The sequence below is a fragment of the Lissotriton vulgaris genome, chromosome 6 (assembly GCF_964263255.1).
Source record: "Lissotriton vulgaris chromosome 6, aLisVul1.2, whole genome shotgun sequence".
Lineage (NCBI taxonomy): Eukaryota > Metazoa > Chordata > Amphibia > Caudata > Salamandridae > Lissotriton > Lissotriton vulgaris.
The window spans coordinates 979,094,262-979,110,689 of record NC_141694.1 but is presented as its reverse complement, the minus strand read 5'-3'; the positions used below and the strand labels follow the sequence as shown (position 1 = coordinate 979,110,689).

General features: G+C 50.7%; 1 long non-coding RNA gene across 1 annotated transcript in view; it reads right to left on the bottom strand.

Annotated features, from left to right (window-relative positions):
• Positions 1–8,391: 8,391 nt before the first annotated feature.
• The window catches only part of LOC147708276 (uncharacterized), a 140,067-nt gene continuing 132,030 nt past the window's right edge, over positions 8,392–16,428 (bottom strand). The window contains exon 10 of the long non-coding RNA XR_015296494.1: positions 8,392–8,504. This is a non-coding gene — a long non-coding RNA (uncharacterized LOC147708276). The remainder of the gene's footprint in view (positions 8,505–16,428) is intronic.

Sequence of the window (16,428 nt, the reverse complement as noted above, 5' to 3'; positions counted from 1 at the left end):
TCCTATCAACAGAGTGCTCCAGGACTGTACTTGCCTTCCACAATGCTGGCTCCACCTCCTGTGGGGCGTCTGATGCTTCTGCCTTGCACTGTGAAAGGAAAGGAGAAGTCTGGTGAACAGAGTGCTTCAGAACTGGTTTGGACTGGGCAAAGGCCCCTCTACCCTCAGAGAACAAAGGATTTCTGAGTATAAATATTGGGACCCTGCACCCAAAAAATTAGATCACTTTGGACTACAAGAAGAAACCTTTACTGAGGAGAGGAACCTGAAGAAACTTAGGAGAGACTATTCCCAAGCTGAAGTGCTGCTTGGGGGATTGGCCTGCAGTGGTTGCCTTACTGCCAACGGATGGAGAAAGGAACTTTCTAACTTTGCTTTCAACTTGTGACGATCTCCAAGGGCTTGGAAAAGAGTTTGCCTCCTTCAACCCCCAGCTAACCAGAGTTCTTTTCGAAGTGCCAGCTGCTGTTTTGGGCCTTCTGAGGAACTGCGTGTCGCAAGGAGCTAGAAGTGCGACTCAACGAGAAGAAGCGTGTCGCCGTCGCTGTGCTGCCGTCGCAACTCCGGAGAAAGGAGGGTGTCGCCGCTGGAGCTGTCGCACTACACCACATCAAGAGAAGAATCTCGCAACGAGGTCGGAGCGTGTCGCTGTCGCTGTGCCTGCCGTCGCAACTCAGGAGAAGGAGGGTGTCGCCGCTGGAACTGTCGCACTGCACCGATCAAGAGCACCCTGCTTCCCCGAGTAGCGTGCCGCCATCGAAGCTGCTGCTGTCACATCTTGGATGTCGCCGCTGTAGTTGTCGCATCGAGCGGAAGCTTCACGCATCGTGGGAGAAGAGCGTCGCTGCAGGAGCTGTTGCCGTCACATCTTGGATGTCGCCGCTGTAGTCCATGCATCGAACCGAGAGCTTCTCCCATCCCCGAGAAGCATGCCACATCTGGAAGATCTTCACGTCTTTATTCCGTTGTATCTGAACTTTGCCGCATTTCCCATCCCTGCAACATTGCTTGTGGTGGAAGCCAACGCAACTTAAGGCACATTGACGCAGAGTGTTGCATCTAAGAACTGAATTGAACTAAGCTTAAATCTACCATCTTAAAGTAACCATAGTGTGTATTTTTGTCGTTTATGGTTTTGTGGTAACTCTCTATAAAGTCTACTTATTTTTTATATAAAACCTTTGTGGTGTCCGTTTGCAGTGTTGTCACTGGGTTACTGTATGTGGTCACAACTGCTTAACTTACAACGCCTCTGAAATAAGCCTTGACTGTTCACGCCACGCAACCTAGAGGGTGAGCAAGGGTTATTTTAGGTGTGTAATCCCCTTTCCCTGACTAGAGGAGAGGATCACTATTTGTCACAAGTACCTACCTGTGCCAACTAGAGACTCCCAAATCTAACATTGGTAGGCAGCGGAAGGGTTTCCGAATTTGCGTTTGTGACTCATGTACAGTGACTGGTAAACACTACTTAGTGAGTGAAGACCATAACGATACTGCATACGTTTTGGTAGATTCCTTTTTGATTGTTGGATTGTTCTATTTTTGAAAGATGCCTAATTCAGTCGTGATAGAGAGGGCAGAATGCATAGCCTCCACTGATCTTGAATTGGAAGAAGAGAAATTGAAAAGTTATAAAGTTGCACAGCTGAAATTTTTCTGCAAAAAGTTAAATGTTCCCACCTCTGGGTTCAGAGTAAAAGAAGAATTCTAAAAGGCGCTGAGGGCCTGGGTAGAAGCAAGGAAAACTCCTGTGATTGAGGAGGATGACTTGGCAATTGAGCAACAAGAAGGGCCAGTGGGCCTAGGAGGAAGAAGGGCCAGTGGGCCTAGGAGGGAGGAAAGTACCTTCCCCCGCATGTAGCAGTGCTTCTAACAAAAGTCTGTCTCCAGAGGAGTTGGAGGACAGAAAAAGATCAAGAAGGCATGAAGTGGAGATGACCAGGTTCAAGGTGGATAGGCAGTTGGAATTAGAAAATAGAAAGTTAGATCTTGAGGAAAAGAAAATGCCGTTTGAGCATGAAAAAGGTTTGAGGGAGTTGGAGTTGAAAGCTAAAAGTTTGAAATTACTCCCTTTGGTGGCAGCGTACCGTCAGTAAATACTGAAAGTAGAGCGTATATTGCCAAGGATGTGGTGAAGGAGTTTTACAAAAATAATGGTATTGCTCAGTGGTTTAGAGCCTATGAGGTAGCCATGTCTTCCCACTGGGTCTCTGAGAGAGATTGGGGAGCGGGATTGTGGGAAAGGTTCCTTAGTGAGGGGCGGGATACAATGTTAGACTTGCCTTCTGATGTCCACAATTCATACAGCCACATGAAAGATGCATTGATGTCTAGATATGATTTGACACCTGAGCTCTATAGGCAGAGGTTCAGGAAATGCAAAAAGTTAGAAAACAGTACTTGGGTTGAATATGTCACTTTCTTTTGCAGAGCATTGGATTGTTGGGTAAAGGGCAGCAAGGCTAATGATTTTCAAGGTCTCTTTGATTTGATTGCATGGGAGCACTTGTCTGATAATTGTTTTTCAGAGCTGCGCCAGCATCTGATAGATAGCAAGCTGACTAACCCTAGGAAGCTTGCTGAGGAGGCGGGCCGCTGGGTCAGTACCAGAGTCCACCAGGGTCACATGGGAGACTCAGCCAAAGGTGGGCAGGGTCCCCAGCAAAAGAATGGGGGGGACAAGGGTAAACAGAAGGAGTTCAGCAAAGGGCCCCAAAGTAGTCCCCAAGGGAACCCTGTGAAAGGTTCCCAGCCTCCCCCTGGGAGAAAGCAAGGAGCCCCGACAGGTAGTTCTGTTGCCCAGGGGAACCTGAAATGTTATAAGTGTGATGATCTGGGTCATAAGGCGAATGATCCCAGGTGCCGCATGTTTGGTAAACAAGCACCCACTGGTGCTCCGCCCCGGCAGATGGCTAGTGTAGCCTTGGGGGAGGAGATTGGTGTCCAAGGTGGGTGGGATCCCGCACAGATGACCCTGGTCTCTTTAGGAGACAGTGAGATGGTCTCAGAGGCTCAGCTGTCCAGGAACACTGAGAAATATGGGCAGCGAGTGACCATCAATGGCCAAAAGGTGGAGGCTCTTCGAGATACAGCAGCCAGTGTGACAGCTGTCAGGTGTCATCTGGTGTCTCAAGAGCAGATTGTCCCTCATGCATTTTGCAGAGCTGTTAACGCTGACAAAAACAGAGTCATTGTCCAATGGCACAAGTTCCCTTTGAGTGGGGGGGTCTCTGGTCCTCTTCAGGCAGCTCTGAGGCCCACATGCCTGACTGTTTGTTAGGAAAGGATTTGGAGAGCTCCCCTTGGAAAAAGGTGAAGAAAACAACTCACTTAAAGATGGTTGGCCTGCCTGACTGGGCGCAATTGACCACCCGGTCAATGTCAGCCAGTAGGGGTTCTCAAGAGGACCTGGAGCCTGAGAGGGAGGCCCAGGAACCTGCCAAAGAGAAAAGTGGTGAGGGGCGCTGGAAACCGGCCCCTGAAGTTCCCACAGCCCAGGAGGAGGTAGACCCTGAGGGGGATGCCCTGGAGCCTACCGGGGAACAGATAGCTGAACTGGGAGAACTGCCTGAGCTGACCCATTGGCAGCAAGAAGGAGGTCCCTCCAGGGAAGACTTCTGCAAGGAGCAGAGAGAGTGCCCTTCTCTTGAGGGCTTGCGACAACAGGCTGTAAGCCAGGCAGCAGGTGATCAGTCAGGATCACATTGGATCTACTGTGTATAGTGAGCCTAAGGTTGCTGAACATGGGTCAGCCTGTGTGCTGGTCGTACCCCTGAAGTTCAGAGCCTTCCTACTGGGGCTGGCTCATGATGTGCCATTAGCAGGACATTTGGGGCAGGACAAGACTTTTAAGAGGCTTTTCACCCACTTTTATTGGCCCCAAATGCGCAAGAGTTCTGACACTCATTGCAGGACGAGTGGGAGGAAGCACACAGCTCCTCTCCAGCCATTCCCTGTGGTCAGTACCCCCTTTGAGCGGGTGGGGATTGACATTGTGGGGCCACTGGACCCCAAAACAGCCATGGGCAACAGGTTCATCCTGGTGGACCATGCCACCCGGTAGCCATACCTCTGAGGACAGTGACGGCCCCCGTGGTGGGACGAGCACTGATGGGAATTTTCTCCCGAGTGGGGTTTCCTCGCGAGGTAGTGTCTGACCGGGGGACAATCTTCATTTCCAAGTATATGAAGTCCCTGTGGCAGGAGTGCAGTGTAACTTACAAGTTCACCACTCCTTACCATCCCCAAGGAAATGGGCTGGTTGAAAGGTTCAACCGGACCCTGAAGGGCATGATAATGGGTCTTGAGGAACCCTTGAGGCGTAAGTGGGACGTCCTCTTACCATGCCTCCTCTTTGCATACCGTGAGGTGCCACAGAAAACTCTAGGGTTCAGTCCCTTTGAGCTTCTCTATGGAGACCCAGTGAGAGGGCCTCCGAGTCTGGTTAAAGAAGGCTGGGAGCGATCTCCCAGGAAACCTCCCCAGGATGTATATAGCTACATGCTGGCCTTCAGGAACCAGACCAGGCGCTTCAGTGCACTCGCTCAGGCGGATCTGGAGGGCAGCCAGGAGGAGATGAAGCGCTGGTATGACCAGAATGCCACTCTGGTAGAGCTTCATCCTGGACAGAAGGTGTGGGTCATGGCCCCAGTGGAGCCCTGTGCGCTCCAAGATAAGTGGACCAGACCTATTGAGGTTGTGGACGCAAGAGTCCAGTTACCTAGTTGGTGGACTTGCGGTCTCCTAGGAACCCCCTGAAGGTCCTACATGTCAACCGCCTTAAGCCCCACTTAGAGAGGTCTGAAGTGGGCATGCTCTTGGCAACAGATGCTGGGATGGAGGAGGAGACTAAGCCTCTTCCTGCCCTCCTGTCAGCCTCAGAGCAAGATGGGTCAGTGGATGGTGTTAACCTCTCTTCTACCCTGACGCCTGAGCAACAGAATGACTGCCGCCAGTTGCTGGGACCGTTTTCTGATCTGTTCTCCCTGGTTCCTGGTATCACAGATTGGTGCATCCATGATGTGGACACAGGAGACAGCTTACCTGTGAAGCACAAGTCTTACAGGGTAACTGACAGGGCGAGGGCTTGCATTAAAGAGGAGATCTCAATGATGCATGCACTTGGGGTGATTGAGTCATCTAGCAGTCCTTGGGCCAGCCCAGTGGTCTTGGTCCCAAAGGCTGCAGCGCAGGGTGCCACACCCGAACTCCGGTTCTGTGTGGACTATCGAGGGCTCAATTCAGTCACGAAGACTGACGCGCATCCCATCCCCAGAGCTGATGAGCTCATTGATCGGCTAGGGGCTGCACGGTACCTCAGCACGTTTGATTTAACGTCTGGGTACTGGCAGATCGCCGTGACTGATGGGGCAAAGGAGAGGTCAGCATTCTCCACACCAGATGGGAATTTACAGTTCCGTGTTATGCCTTTTGGGATGAAGAATGCCCCTGCCACCTTTCAGAGGATGGTCAACCAGGTGTTGGTTGGACTGGATAAGTTCAGTGCCGCCTACCTGGATGACATCTCAGTGTTCAGTGCCAGTTGGGAGGAACATCTGCGCCACCTCTGGGAAGTGTTGTTGGCACTGCGGAAAGCAGGCCTCCGGATCAAGACGAGCAAGTGCCAGATTGGGCAAGGTTCTGTGGTGTACTTGGGACACCAAGTTGGGAGCGGCCAGGTGGCGCCCCTACAACCCAAGATTGAAACCATCCTGGCTTGGGAGCCACTCAAAACCCATACAGAGGTGAGAGCCGTCCTAGGTCTCACATGGTACTACAGAATGTTTGCCAAGGGGTATGGTAACATTGTTGCAGCCTTGACAGAGCTGACTTCCAGGAAACAGCCCAAGAAAGTGATTTGGACTGACACTTGTCAGAAAGCCTTTGAGGCGCCCGTGCTCCTGGCACCCAACTTCTCAAGAGAGTTCATTGTCCAGACAGACGCTTCAGAGCATGGTGTGGGGGCTGTTTTGTTACAGATGAATGAGGAGGGCCTAGATCAACCTGTAGCCTTCATCAGTAGGTTACTTCCACGGGAACAGAGGGGGAGTGCTATTGAGCGTGAGGCATTTGCTGTAGTCTGGGCACTAAAGAAGCTGAGACCATACCGGTTTGGGACTCACTTCCTGGTTCAGACAGACCACAGGCCCCTCAGATGGTTGATGCAGATGAGGGGTGAGAATCCAAAGCTGTTGAGGTGGTCTATTTCCCTACAGGGTATGGACTTTATGGTGGAGCACCGCCCTGGTACAGACCACGCCAACGCTGATGGTCTGTCCAGATTTTTCCGCCTTAGTGAGGAGAACTCCCAGGAGTTAGGGTAGTTCTCCCCACTTTACAGCTGGAGGGGACACGTGTTAGACCTGGCAGCATTGGCGTGGGTCTCCCTTCCATTTTTGGTTATTGCCTCATGTATTTCTGCTGGTGTTAGATGTTTTGGGCACTGTGCCACTGCTATTCAGTGCCACAGTGCAATTGCTCCCTATTGTAAATTGATGTATGGATTAGTGATTCCATGTTTGGCTATTTTGGTTTACTTGTCAGACCCTAGTCTAGTGCACTGAGTGTGCCAGGGTGTGTAATCCAAATGCTGCTGGTGGGCCAGCAGCACTAGTTGTGCCACCCACAGAAGTAGCCTTGTAAAATGTGTCTAAGGTCTGCCATTGCAGAGCCTGCGTGCAGTCTGGTACTGTCATGCTGACTGGGCAAGTGCACCCACTTCCCAGTCCCTAAACATTCCCTTTTCTTCATATCAGTCATCCCTATGGTAGGCCCAAGGACAGGGTGCATTGTAAGTATAAGGTAGGACAAGCCCTGGTGCGTGTGACATGTCCTAATAGTGAATTACAGCCATTTTCGTTTTTCACTATTGCAAGGCTACCTGTTCTCCATAGGCCAGAATGGGCTGTGCGGGGAGGAGGAGCGGCTGGAGCACTCCGACGCTGACGAGGAGGAAGGACTAAACACCGCTTCCTGGTTGCCAAGAATACAGAACCAGGAAGTCTACAGCCGCGGTCTAGCGGTTGAGCAGCGGAAGGGGGAGGAGTCCCGTCAGCCGGCGGAAGCAGGAAGAATAAGAGGAGGAGGTTTTGAACGGACGGTGTGCAAGGACGGAGAGGAGGTAGCGGAGCACCTGGCAGCGGAGGAGATCCGAAGAGTGGAGAGCGTGAGAACGGAGGCGGCTGCGGAGCACCTGGCAGCGGAGGAGATCCGAAGAGTGGAGAGCGTGAGAGCGGAGGCGGCTGCGGAGCACCTGGCAGCGGAGGAGATCCGAAGAGTGGAGAGCGTGAGAGCGGAGGCGGCTGCGGAGCACCTGGCAGCGGAGGAGATCCGAAGAGAGGAGAGCGTGAGAGCGGAGGCGGCTGCGGAGCACCTGGCAGCGGAGGAGACTCGAAGAGAGGAGAGCGGGAGAGCGGAGGTAACCCGAAGAGAGGAGAGCGTACTGAGAGTAATACAGAGCGACGTTCCAGACACTGCTTCCATACCCGGTGGGCTGAAGGGAGAAGAAGCCACGGGTCCTGCTGCTGTGGTCCGAGAGTCGGGCAACAGCCCAAGGCAAGTGTTGCTAAAAGGGGCATTCTGGTGGGGTGTGTGGGGAGGTGGGAGGTAGCACGTGTAGGGAGGCGGGAGGCCCCGCGGTGACCCTTGCACCAAGACACACCCCTTTCTTTTGGTGAAGGTAGCACAACAGTTGTAGCTGAGAACAAATCAGTAATCCCCGATTGTTTTTCTTTTCCCCGAGGCCACAAGAACCGGGACTTCGGACCAACCCCTGACGCTCCCTGAACTAAGAAAACCCCAGAGAAGGAAGGACCTTCCAAAATCATCCTTACTGATAGTGTATACTTTAATAAAACTGAACAGTAGACAAACATTGCTCTGGTCTCATACTCTGTACACCACTAGCCCCTGACAGGCTGTTAGAATTGTTACATTTTATAACCCTAACAGGCTCAGAGAACATAGTAAAAATTAAAGTTTAGTATGCCTGAACTCAGAATAATAAAATACATCTTTTAGTAAAGTTTATTTTAATATTCTGTGTTTGCAAATACCACTTTTAGCAAGTAGGTATTTGCTTGTCTAACCATTCAAACCTGCCTCTGCTAGTTTGTGTATTCCTATGTCTGGTTTCTGTGAGTGACAGGGCTGGGGAATTCCAGGAGACAGGCCGAGTCAACCAGTGGTGAATAGAGAGATCTGCATCCAGATGGGAGGGAGGAGTGCACCTGAACTCAGACTACCTTAACAGCTCGCGCCACGCAACCTAGAGGGTGAGCAGGGATTATTTTAGGTATGTAATCCCCTTTCCCTGAATAGAAGAGAGGGTCACTATTTGTCACAAGTACCTACGTGTGCAAACTAGAGACCCCCAAATCTAACACTTACCATATAAAGTGGTACAATGATGCTGTATCCGGAAGACTGCTTTTTTCTTCAGTCCTGGCAATGCAGAGACATTCTGATGTGAAACACTGCCACTGCTGGTCATTCAGTATAAACTGCAGATGGAAAAGTCCACTGTTACCACATTTACTATAAGCAGTACAAAACATCTTGAATTTCATAAAGGGTAAACTGATCAATTCTATGGAGTCTGTATTATTGTGAAAATCAACAGCACGTTCGAAAATCAAATCTCAATTTGTGTTTTTAACCTCCCATACTTCTTGAATCCCATGCCTCATGTTCTAACACTCTCTAAACAACTGTAGCATGTACATTAGGACATAGATAAAGAGATCTTTTTGCTAGCCAAGTGACAGCGTACCCATCTCACTTCATTTGTTTTAGGATATGGTACACTAGTAGCAATTAAGCCAGCTGATAATTTGAGCAAGGAAGGGTTATGCTACAGTTAATGGGAATAAAAAAAGCTATGAATAGCATGTTCACCATAAGCATTTTAGGCGATCCCTACCAGTTAAGCAATAGTGAAGTTGAGACTCTTATGCTCAAATTTACCTTCATACAAAATTAGAAGTCAAAAACAATTCCCTAATTTCTTTAATCTTACCATCTTAGCTTTCATTTGAGCAGCGTGTCTAGCCTGCTACTCATTTGAATACCAAGATAAATGTATCCTGCTGCTTGCCAGGCAACAGAGTGGCCCTCACGTGAGACAACATCTTGCTTTAGCTTTATGATGTCAGAGCGCCTCTGGTCCAATTGTCCTTGTGGAAGCTGACCACACATGAGGAAGAAATATCAGAAGTTATGCAGTAGGTTACTATCTATATTCATGTCTGCAAGGCAAGCAGGAGGGGGAATGGTAAAGGACTCTGAACCACTCCAAGCACTGGGGCCTTTTTGAAAGTGGGATGGAGATACAAAAACTGAGGTTATCCTTACCAACAATCCATCTTAAGTATCAGAGTCCAACATACAGAGTGCAGGGGAAGATGTTAAATGAGCTTCCTTCCGTGAGAATGTAACACTATCGTTCTGAAGTGAAATAGTTCATTTCAGCCGCAAAGGAAGCAATTTCCTTGAATAGAACATTGCTAGCACAGGGATCTAAATCAGGCTTTAGTAGCCTTGGAGGCGGTTAGTCTTTTATTAACTATCATGACCAACACAATGTGATCCATATTACTTCCTTATTGACAGAAATTATATACAAGCACAGGCTCTCACTGGAAGGTAGTGAGGACTTTCAGATGCTGTCATAGTCTTTTTAATGCCTAAAGGAATGATTGAGAGATTTACTTTCCATATAAATTGGTCAAATGATGCTGTATGCCGGAAGACTGACTTTTTTTCTTCAGTGTCGGCAATGCAGAGACATTCTATCGTGAAACTCTGCCATTGCTGGGGATGTATGATGCGACATCGCAAACGTTTTCATTGCAAACATTTACATCGCCGTCTTCACATCGCACACACATTCACAACGCACGCTGACACAACGCAACTCATTACTTTGCTTCACCATTGAAATGCATACAAAACACAATCACTATGCAAACAAACACCCCGCATACTTTAACATCGTATTTGTTTTCCAAAATAACAAATATGCGACTTGAAAAGCAAGTATGCGGTTTAATACAGCGCTTTTACTATTTTGTAGTGTTTACACCGGTTAACGTTGTGTTGGTAAAAATGTCGACTCGCTAGTCCTAGTGTAACACCGACTCGCAGCAACTGAAAGGCGACTGTTACTGCGAGGGCAGGGGCCATTACGGTGCGTCAACAAGTGTAGCAGCGGCTTAGCAACTTCTGATCCCCTTGAGGGACGACCGTTTTTTTGTAAAATCTGCAAATTATGCACAACGTGATGCAAAAATGTAAAGAGTTGTAAGTTTATAATTATCTGAAAAACCCTGCAGAATCCGATAAGTCCCGCAGCAGCGCTAAAAATGAAAACTAAAGTATTCCGGACTGCCACACCAGCCATTTATCACCCCCTGCTGCTGCTGTCCCTGGCGAGCATTGTGGTGCATTCAGGTTATGGGAAACGTGCACGCATAGGGCATCTTTCCATCAAGCCGATTCCTATTCCATAACCACAGATATTCCACTTTGTAGATGTGCTTCCCCATTCCTCGTCCATTAGTGCAAGGGTTATTTTGTTTATGGATGTCAACAAAGTTCCATCTTTTTGACTCTTGCAAACCTTCCAGGAGGCCCCCAGTGCACCTCCCATCACCTGGAGGCCCGCATTGCACCTCCCATCCCCTAGAGGCCCCCACTGCATCCCCGCTGAGGCCCCCACTGTATCTCTAATCCCCTGGAGGCCCCCACTGCATCTCCCCCGAGGCCCCCACTGCAACCCCGAGGCCCCCACTGCTTCCCCCCAAGGCCCTGCATCCCCCCAGGGCCCCCTCTGCACCTCCCATCCCCTTGAGGCCCACACTGTATCTCCCCCTGAGGCCTCCACTCTATCCATCCAAGGCCCCTACTGCATCCCCCCTGAGGCCCCCACTGTACCTCTAATCCCCTGAAGGCCCCCACTGCATCTCCCCCCAAGGCCCCTACTGCATCCCCCCGAGGCCCCCACTGCACCTCCCATCCCCTGGAGGCCCCCACTGCATCTCCCCCCGAGGCCCCCACTGCATCCCCCCCTAGACCCTCACTGCACCTCCCATCCCCCCTAAGTCCCCACTGCACCTCCCATCCCTCCTAGGCCCCCACTGCACCTCCCATCCCCTGGAGGCCCCCACTGCATCTTCCCCCGAGGCCCCCGCTGCATCAATCCCCCGAGGGCCCCACTGCACCTCCCCACTGAGGCCCCCACTGTACCTCCCCCAAGACCCCAAGTGCACCTCCCATCCCCTGGAGGCCACCACGGCACTTCAAATTCCCTGGAGACCCCCGCTGCACGTCCCATCCCCTGAAGGCCCCAATTGCATCTCCTCCCAGGACCCCACTGCATCCCCCAAGGCTCCCACTATACCTCTAATCCCCTGGAGGCCCCCACTGCATCTCCCCCTAAGGTTCCCACTGCATCCCCCCGAGGCCCCCACTGCATCCCCACGAGGCCCCCACTGCACATCCCATCCACTGGAGGCCCCACTGCATCTCCCCCCAAGGTCCCCAACTGCATCCCCCCCCCCCGAGGCCCACACTGGATCCCCCCGAGGCCCACACTGCATCCCCTGAGGCCCCCACTCCACCTCCCAACCCCTGAAGGCCCCCACTGCATTCCCCCCCGAGGCCCCCACTGCATCCCCTCATACACCCCCACTGCACCTCCCATCCCCTGGAGTCCCCCACTGCATCTCCCACCCCCTGCTCCCATCACTTTAAAAAACTAACAACCATGTGGCGCCTGCCTCTGATTGGATAGCTCACTCACCAATATGATGTTTATTCTGTTGAAGTGGTTTTGGGACCTGCCCGCATTCTCCATCTGCAGTGTACAGCTGAAACTGGTAACAAGAACCCATCCAGAGAATCCGGATATTGTCCCTACAATTTTCTATAAGGATGAATGAGTGAATGTGTCTGGCATTAATTGTCTTGAGACTCAGCCCTTAATCTCCGTAGTGGGGCATAACAGAGCATCCTCCTTTGCAGTGAAGTCTCTTCTAATGACCCCGACCCTTAACCCGAAAGCACACGTTCCACAACAATTACAGCACATGAGTTTTAAAAGCACATGTTCCACAGCAATTACAGCACTGCCCAACACAGGCCCCGACTGCACCTCCCATCTCCTGGAGGCCCCCACTGCATCTCTCCCTCCTGCTCCCATCACTTTAAAAAACTAACAACCATGTAGCTCCTGCTTCCGATTGGATAGCTCACTCCCCACAATGATGTTTATTCTGTTAAAGCAGTTTTGGGACCTGCCCGCATTCTCCATCTGCAGGGTACAGCTGAAACTGGTGACAAGAACTCATCCTGAGAATCCTGATATTGTCCCTACAGTTTTCTATAAGGTTGAATGAAAGAATGTGCCTGGCATTAATTTTCTTGAGACTCAGCCCTGAATCTCTGTAGTGTGGCAGAACAGAGCATCCTCCTTTGAAGCAAAGTCTCTTCTAATGACCCCCGACCCAACCCTTAACCCGAAAGCAGACATTCCACAATTACAACACATGCATTTTAAAAACACACGTTCCACAACAATTACAGCACATGCGTTATAAAAGCCTGTGCGATGTAAGGGGGAGTGTAGTAATGGCCAGTGTCGTAACGTTGCTTGCGTTGTTAGGCTTGCGATGTAAACGCATTCGATGTAACTCATGCGTTGTGATGGGTGTTCACCCACTGCTGGTCATTCAGTATAACCTGCAGATGGAAAAATCCACTGTTAGCAGGGGGCGCTAGAGGGCGCACAAGCAGAATGGCCGCACTAACGTGAGGCTCCTGCAGCCTGGAAGCATAATCCTACATTTATCCTACTTAACCGACTCCTTGCCCGACAAAACCCACATACGAGTGCTGAAGATACCTTTCTGCTGCATCAGTGAAAGTTTGAGAACTCCACGACACGCCGTGACAAAGATACAGGCAGCGACGTCTGGACTGAGCACTGGCTGGTGCTGGGCGGAGCGAACGAAGGGGGCCTAAAGACTACGCCAGGCCGCGGCGCGACACACGGCGCACAGGCCTCTTATGAAGATCACCGAGAGACGGCCACCTAACGGTGTTATTGGCGGACAACGGACCAGGAAGCACCGTAACGATACTGATGTCTGCTGATGCCAGTTGGAAATATCGGTGGGGTGCCAGTGTACCGGTTGGTTGATGTGTGTGCAGCAAACGGAGGAATCCTTGAAACGGCAGTGAGGTACGCAGACTACGAGGAGGATTATTAAACGGCTCCGGACCGCTAAAGAAAGGTGCAGCATCGTCTGAGGGTGCCTGCGGACCGCTAAATCATTACTATACAGACTATAAAAGCTGGTGAAAGCCGACATGAGTATGACGCAGACCCCCTGCCGCGTTTACTAGGCCCGATATTGTGATCTGGTTGAGTTTCCCCGGAGCGGATCAGATTCGCGGCGTACGGGTGGTGAAGACGCGCGGTCACGCTGCATCATGCACATGCCCACAGGCTCCAGCCCTCGCCTGGAAATTCGGGGAAAGCGACCCTTACAGGCCACTGCAGGCCCCTGCGGAAGGTCCACAATGGGTAAGCAAGATAAGCGGCAATCCAAACTGACATTTGAATCCACCACTACCAAGAAAGGATTGCGAAATGCAACAGAAGCGGGGGGCTCCCAAAGCCCATCGGCAACTGGACTTAATGCTGGGTCCCCCCCACCCCCTGCATTGGACATGCAGCAGATGATGCAAGAAATGAGGCAAGGATTTGACAATTGTGGACAAGGTTGACCGGATGTCGTCAAGAATGGACGCCATCGTACAGAAAGAAGATGTACACGAAGAACGTATCACTGAAACTGAAAGAAGAATATCGGTTAACAACGACACCACGGCCTCACATACCACGCAACCTTCGAGAATGGACAATATCCTCAGAACTGTGGCTGTGAAGAAGGAGGAGTTTGAAGCTCGCAGGCGGCGAAATAACATTCGCGTGGTAGGAGTTCCGGAATCCGCCAACACGGGGCGCATGGAGGACTATGTGGAGAAAATACTCATTGCCGCAATCGGACCCGAGGCTTTTTCCAAACAGTTCATCGTCGAAAGGGGCCACCGCTCGCTTGGTCCGAGGCCTAAACCTGGGGCCCCGCCACGTCCCATCGTTGCACGGCTCCTGAACTACCGGGATTGTGATACTGCGTTGCGGGCAGCACGGGCCAACTAAAACCTCACGTGTGATGGTGTCAGTTTTTCCATTTATCCAGACTTTACGCCTATAGTGCAGGAACGACGACGTAAAGTCCTGGATGTCAAAAAAAAGCTCCGTGCACTACAGGTTGACTTTGCACTGCTGTACCCGGCGAAATTGAGAGTGACCCACGAAGCAAAGCAACACTTCTTCACAAATCCGCAGGAGGTAGAAGATTTTATAAAAACTCTGCGACGGGAACGCGCTGGGCAAAGACAGAATAGTAACGAGAGGCGGGAAGATGAACAATCACCAAATGAAGACGATTAAACTGGAGCTCTGATGGCTGCGGTGCTGCGTTACACCATTGACAGTAACTAGAGGCCCACAGTAGGGCTTAAATTCGTGAGACTGCACCGCTGCTGATCGTGTGGCCCATGTACGGGTACCGGACGGTTGGTGGTAATGTATTCCAGGCACCACAGCCCCCCTTCTCCCCTTAATTTGCCCGACTGAGGCCGAACAGGATGAGGGGCAAGGTGTAGGGGGTGGCTATGTGCTTGCCTTTAGATGAACCCCTTAGGGTATACCCCAAAGGACATGTTGACTATATTGCGAATGTTGGGGGGTTTAATGGTTGCTTGGGGAGGAGGGTGGGATGGGGATTCTGGCAAGTTGGGGATGCTTCAGTGGGTGGGGGGTGGTCTAGGGGTTTTGGTAACAAATTTGGTTTCCTCTGCTATCGGCTATGACTCTGATGTTGTGTCCTGTGCTGCAGGAAAGGACATGATTTGCCCAGTGGTATCTGCAAGGGGGGAGGATGAGGCACAAGACCTTGCATTCTACTGGGTAAGACTTATTGCACTCACACTTGGTAATGCGATAGAAGTTCCTGTTTATGGAAGTTTTGAGCTGTTTCGTTGGGAGGGAGGGAGGAGATGGGTGTTCACACATTACAATAGAAGTTTGGGTGCGATGACCATCGAAGAGTTGATACAATTGGATCCGAAAGGATTTTGTGATGATAGTAGATGGGAAGATACCCCGTAGTGCATTTTGTACACACAAGATTTGAACCACAAGACTGCACTAATATGCATGTTAACTTAGGGCCTGGATGGCCTTATCATTTGGCTACAGGGAGAGAGCTGATTACAGAAACGACTGCTCATTGCCAGAGGCCTTCACGGATGTACCAGATATGCTACCTGTTGTTAAAAAACTGTGCCACTCATGGGGGACTGGGATTTAAATATATTGACATTGAATGCAAGGGGCTTGGGAGATCCTAGGAAAAGGCTTCAAATTCTATCATACTTAGACCGTCACTCGGTGCACATAACCTTTTTCAAAGAAACCCACTTCAAAGTACAGGCTGCCCACACCTTTGCCAACAGATGGGCGATTCACACAGTATTCTCTTCCTTTTCGACATATGGCAGGGGTACAGCAATACTTGTAAAGAGAGGTACGCCCTTTGTTATGGCTGGTACCAAGGTGGACGCTCAAGGGAGGTACTGTATGATGTGGGGCAGACTGGGACACATTGCGGTCACCCTAGTGTGCTGCTATGGTCCCAACATTGATGATCCTCTGTTCTTCATGGAGTTGTGGGCGGCTATTGTGGGAACGGACCCACAACATCTCATTTGGGGAGGAGATTTCAACACTACCCTGGACCCGCCCATGGACAGGTCGCATCCATCCCCTCACCATTACACTAAGGCAAGGGCAGCACTGCATTCAGCTCTCGTGGATCACAATTTGAAAGACACCTGGAGACACCTACACATTGACACGCGTGAAGGTACACATTTCAAGGCACAAGCGCGCTCATGGGCGAGACTTGACTATATATTTCTAGCACCACAACTTTACACTTCGCTTGTCAAGTCACAGCATCTCCCCAGGACATACTCTGATCATTCCCCTGTGAAAATCACTTTCATTCGACAGACCTAGGCCCCCCGACAACAGCTTGGCGATTGCAGCCTACGATGTTACTTGATGCTACATTTCAGGAAGAGCTTCGTGATAAATGTTTAGAATTTTTTAAGAGGAATAAAGACTCTGTTAATGACGTGGAAACTATTTGGGACGCCTTTAAAGTGACTTTGAGGGGGTACTGAATCGCTAAGGGTTCCGGGGTTTTGAAGAATATCTTGACACGACTGACGACACTAGAGACGGAGCTTAAGGTTCTTGAAGAGTCCTTGGCTGCGGACCCTGATGACGCC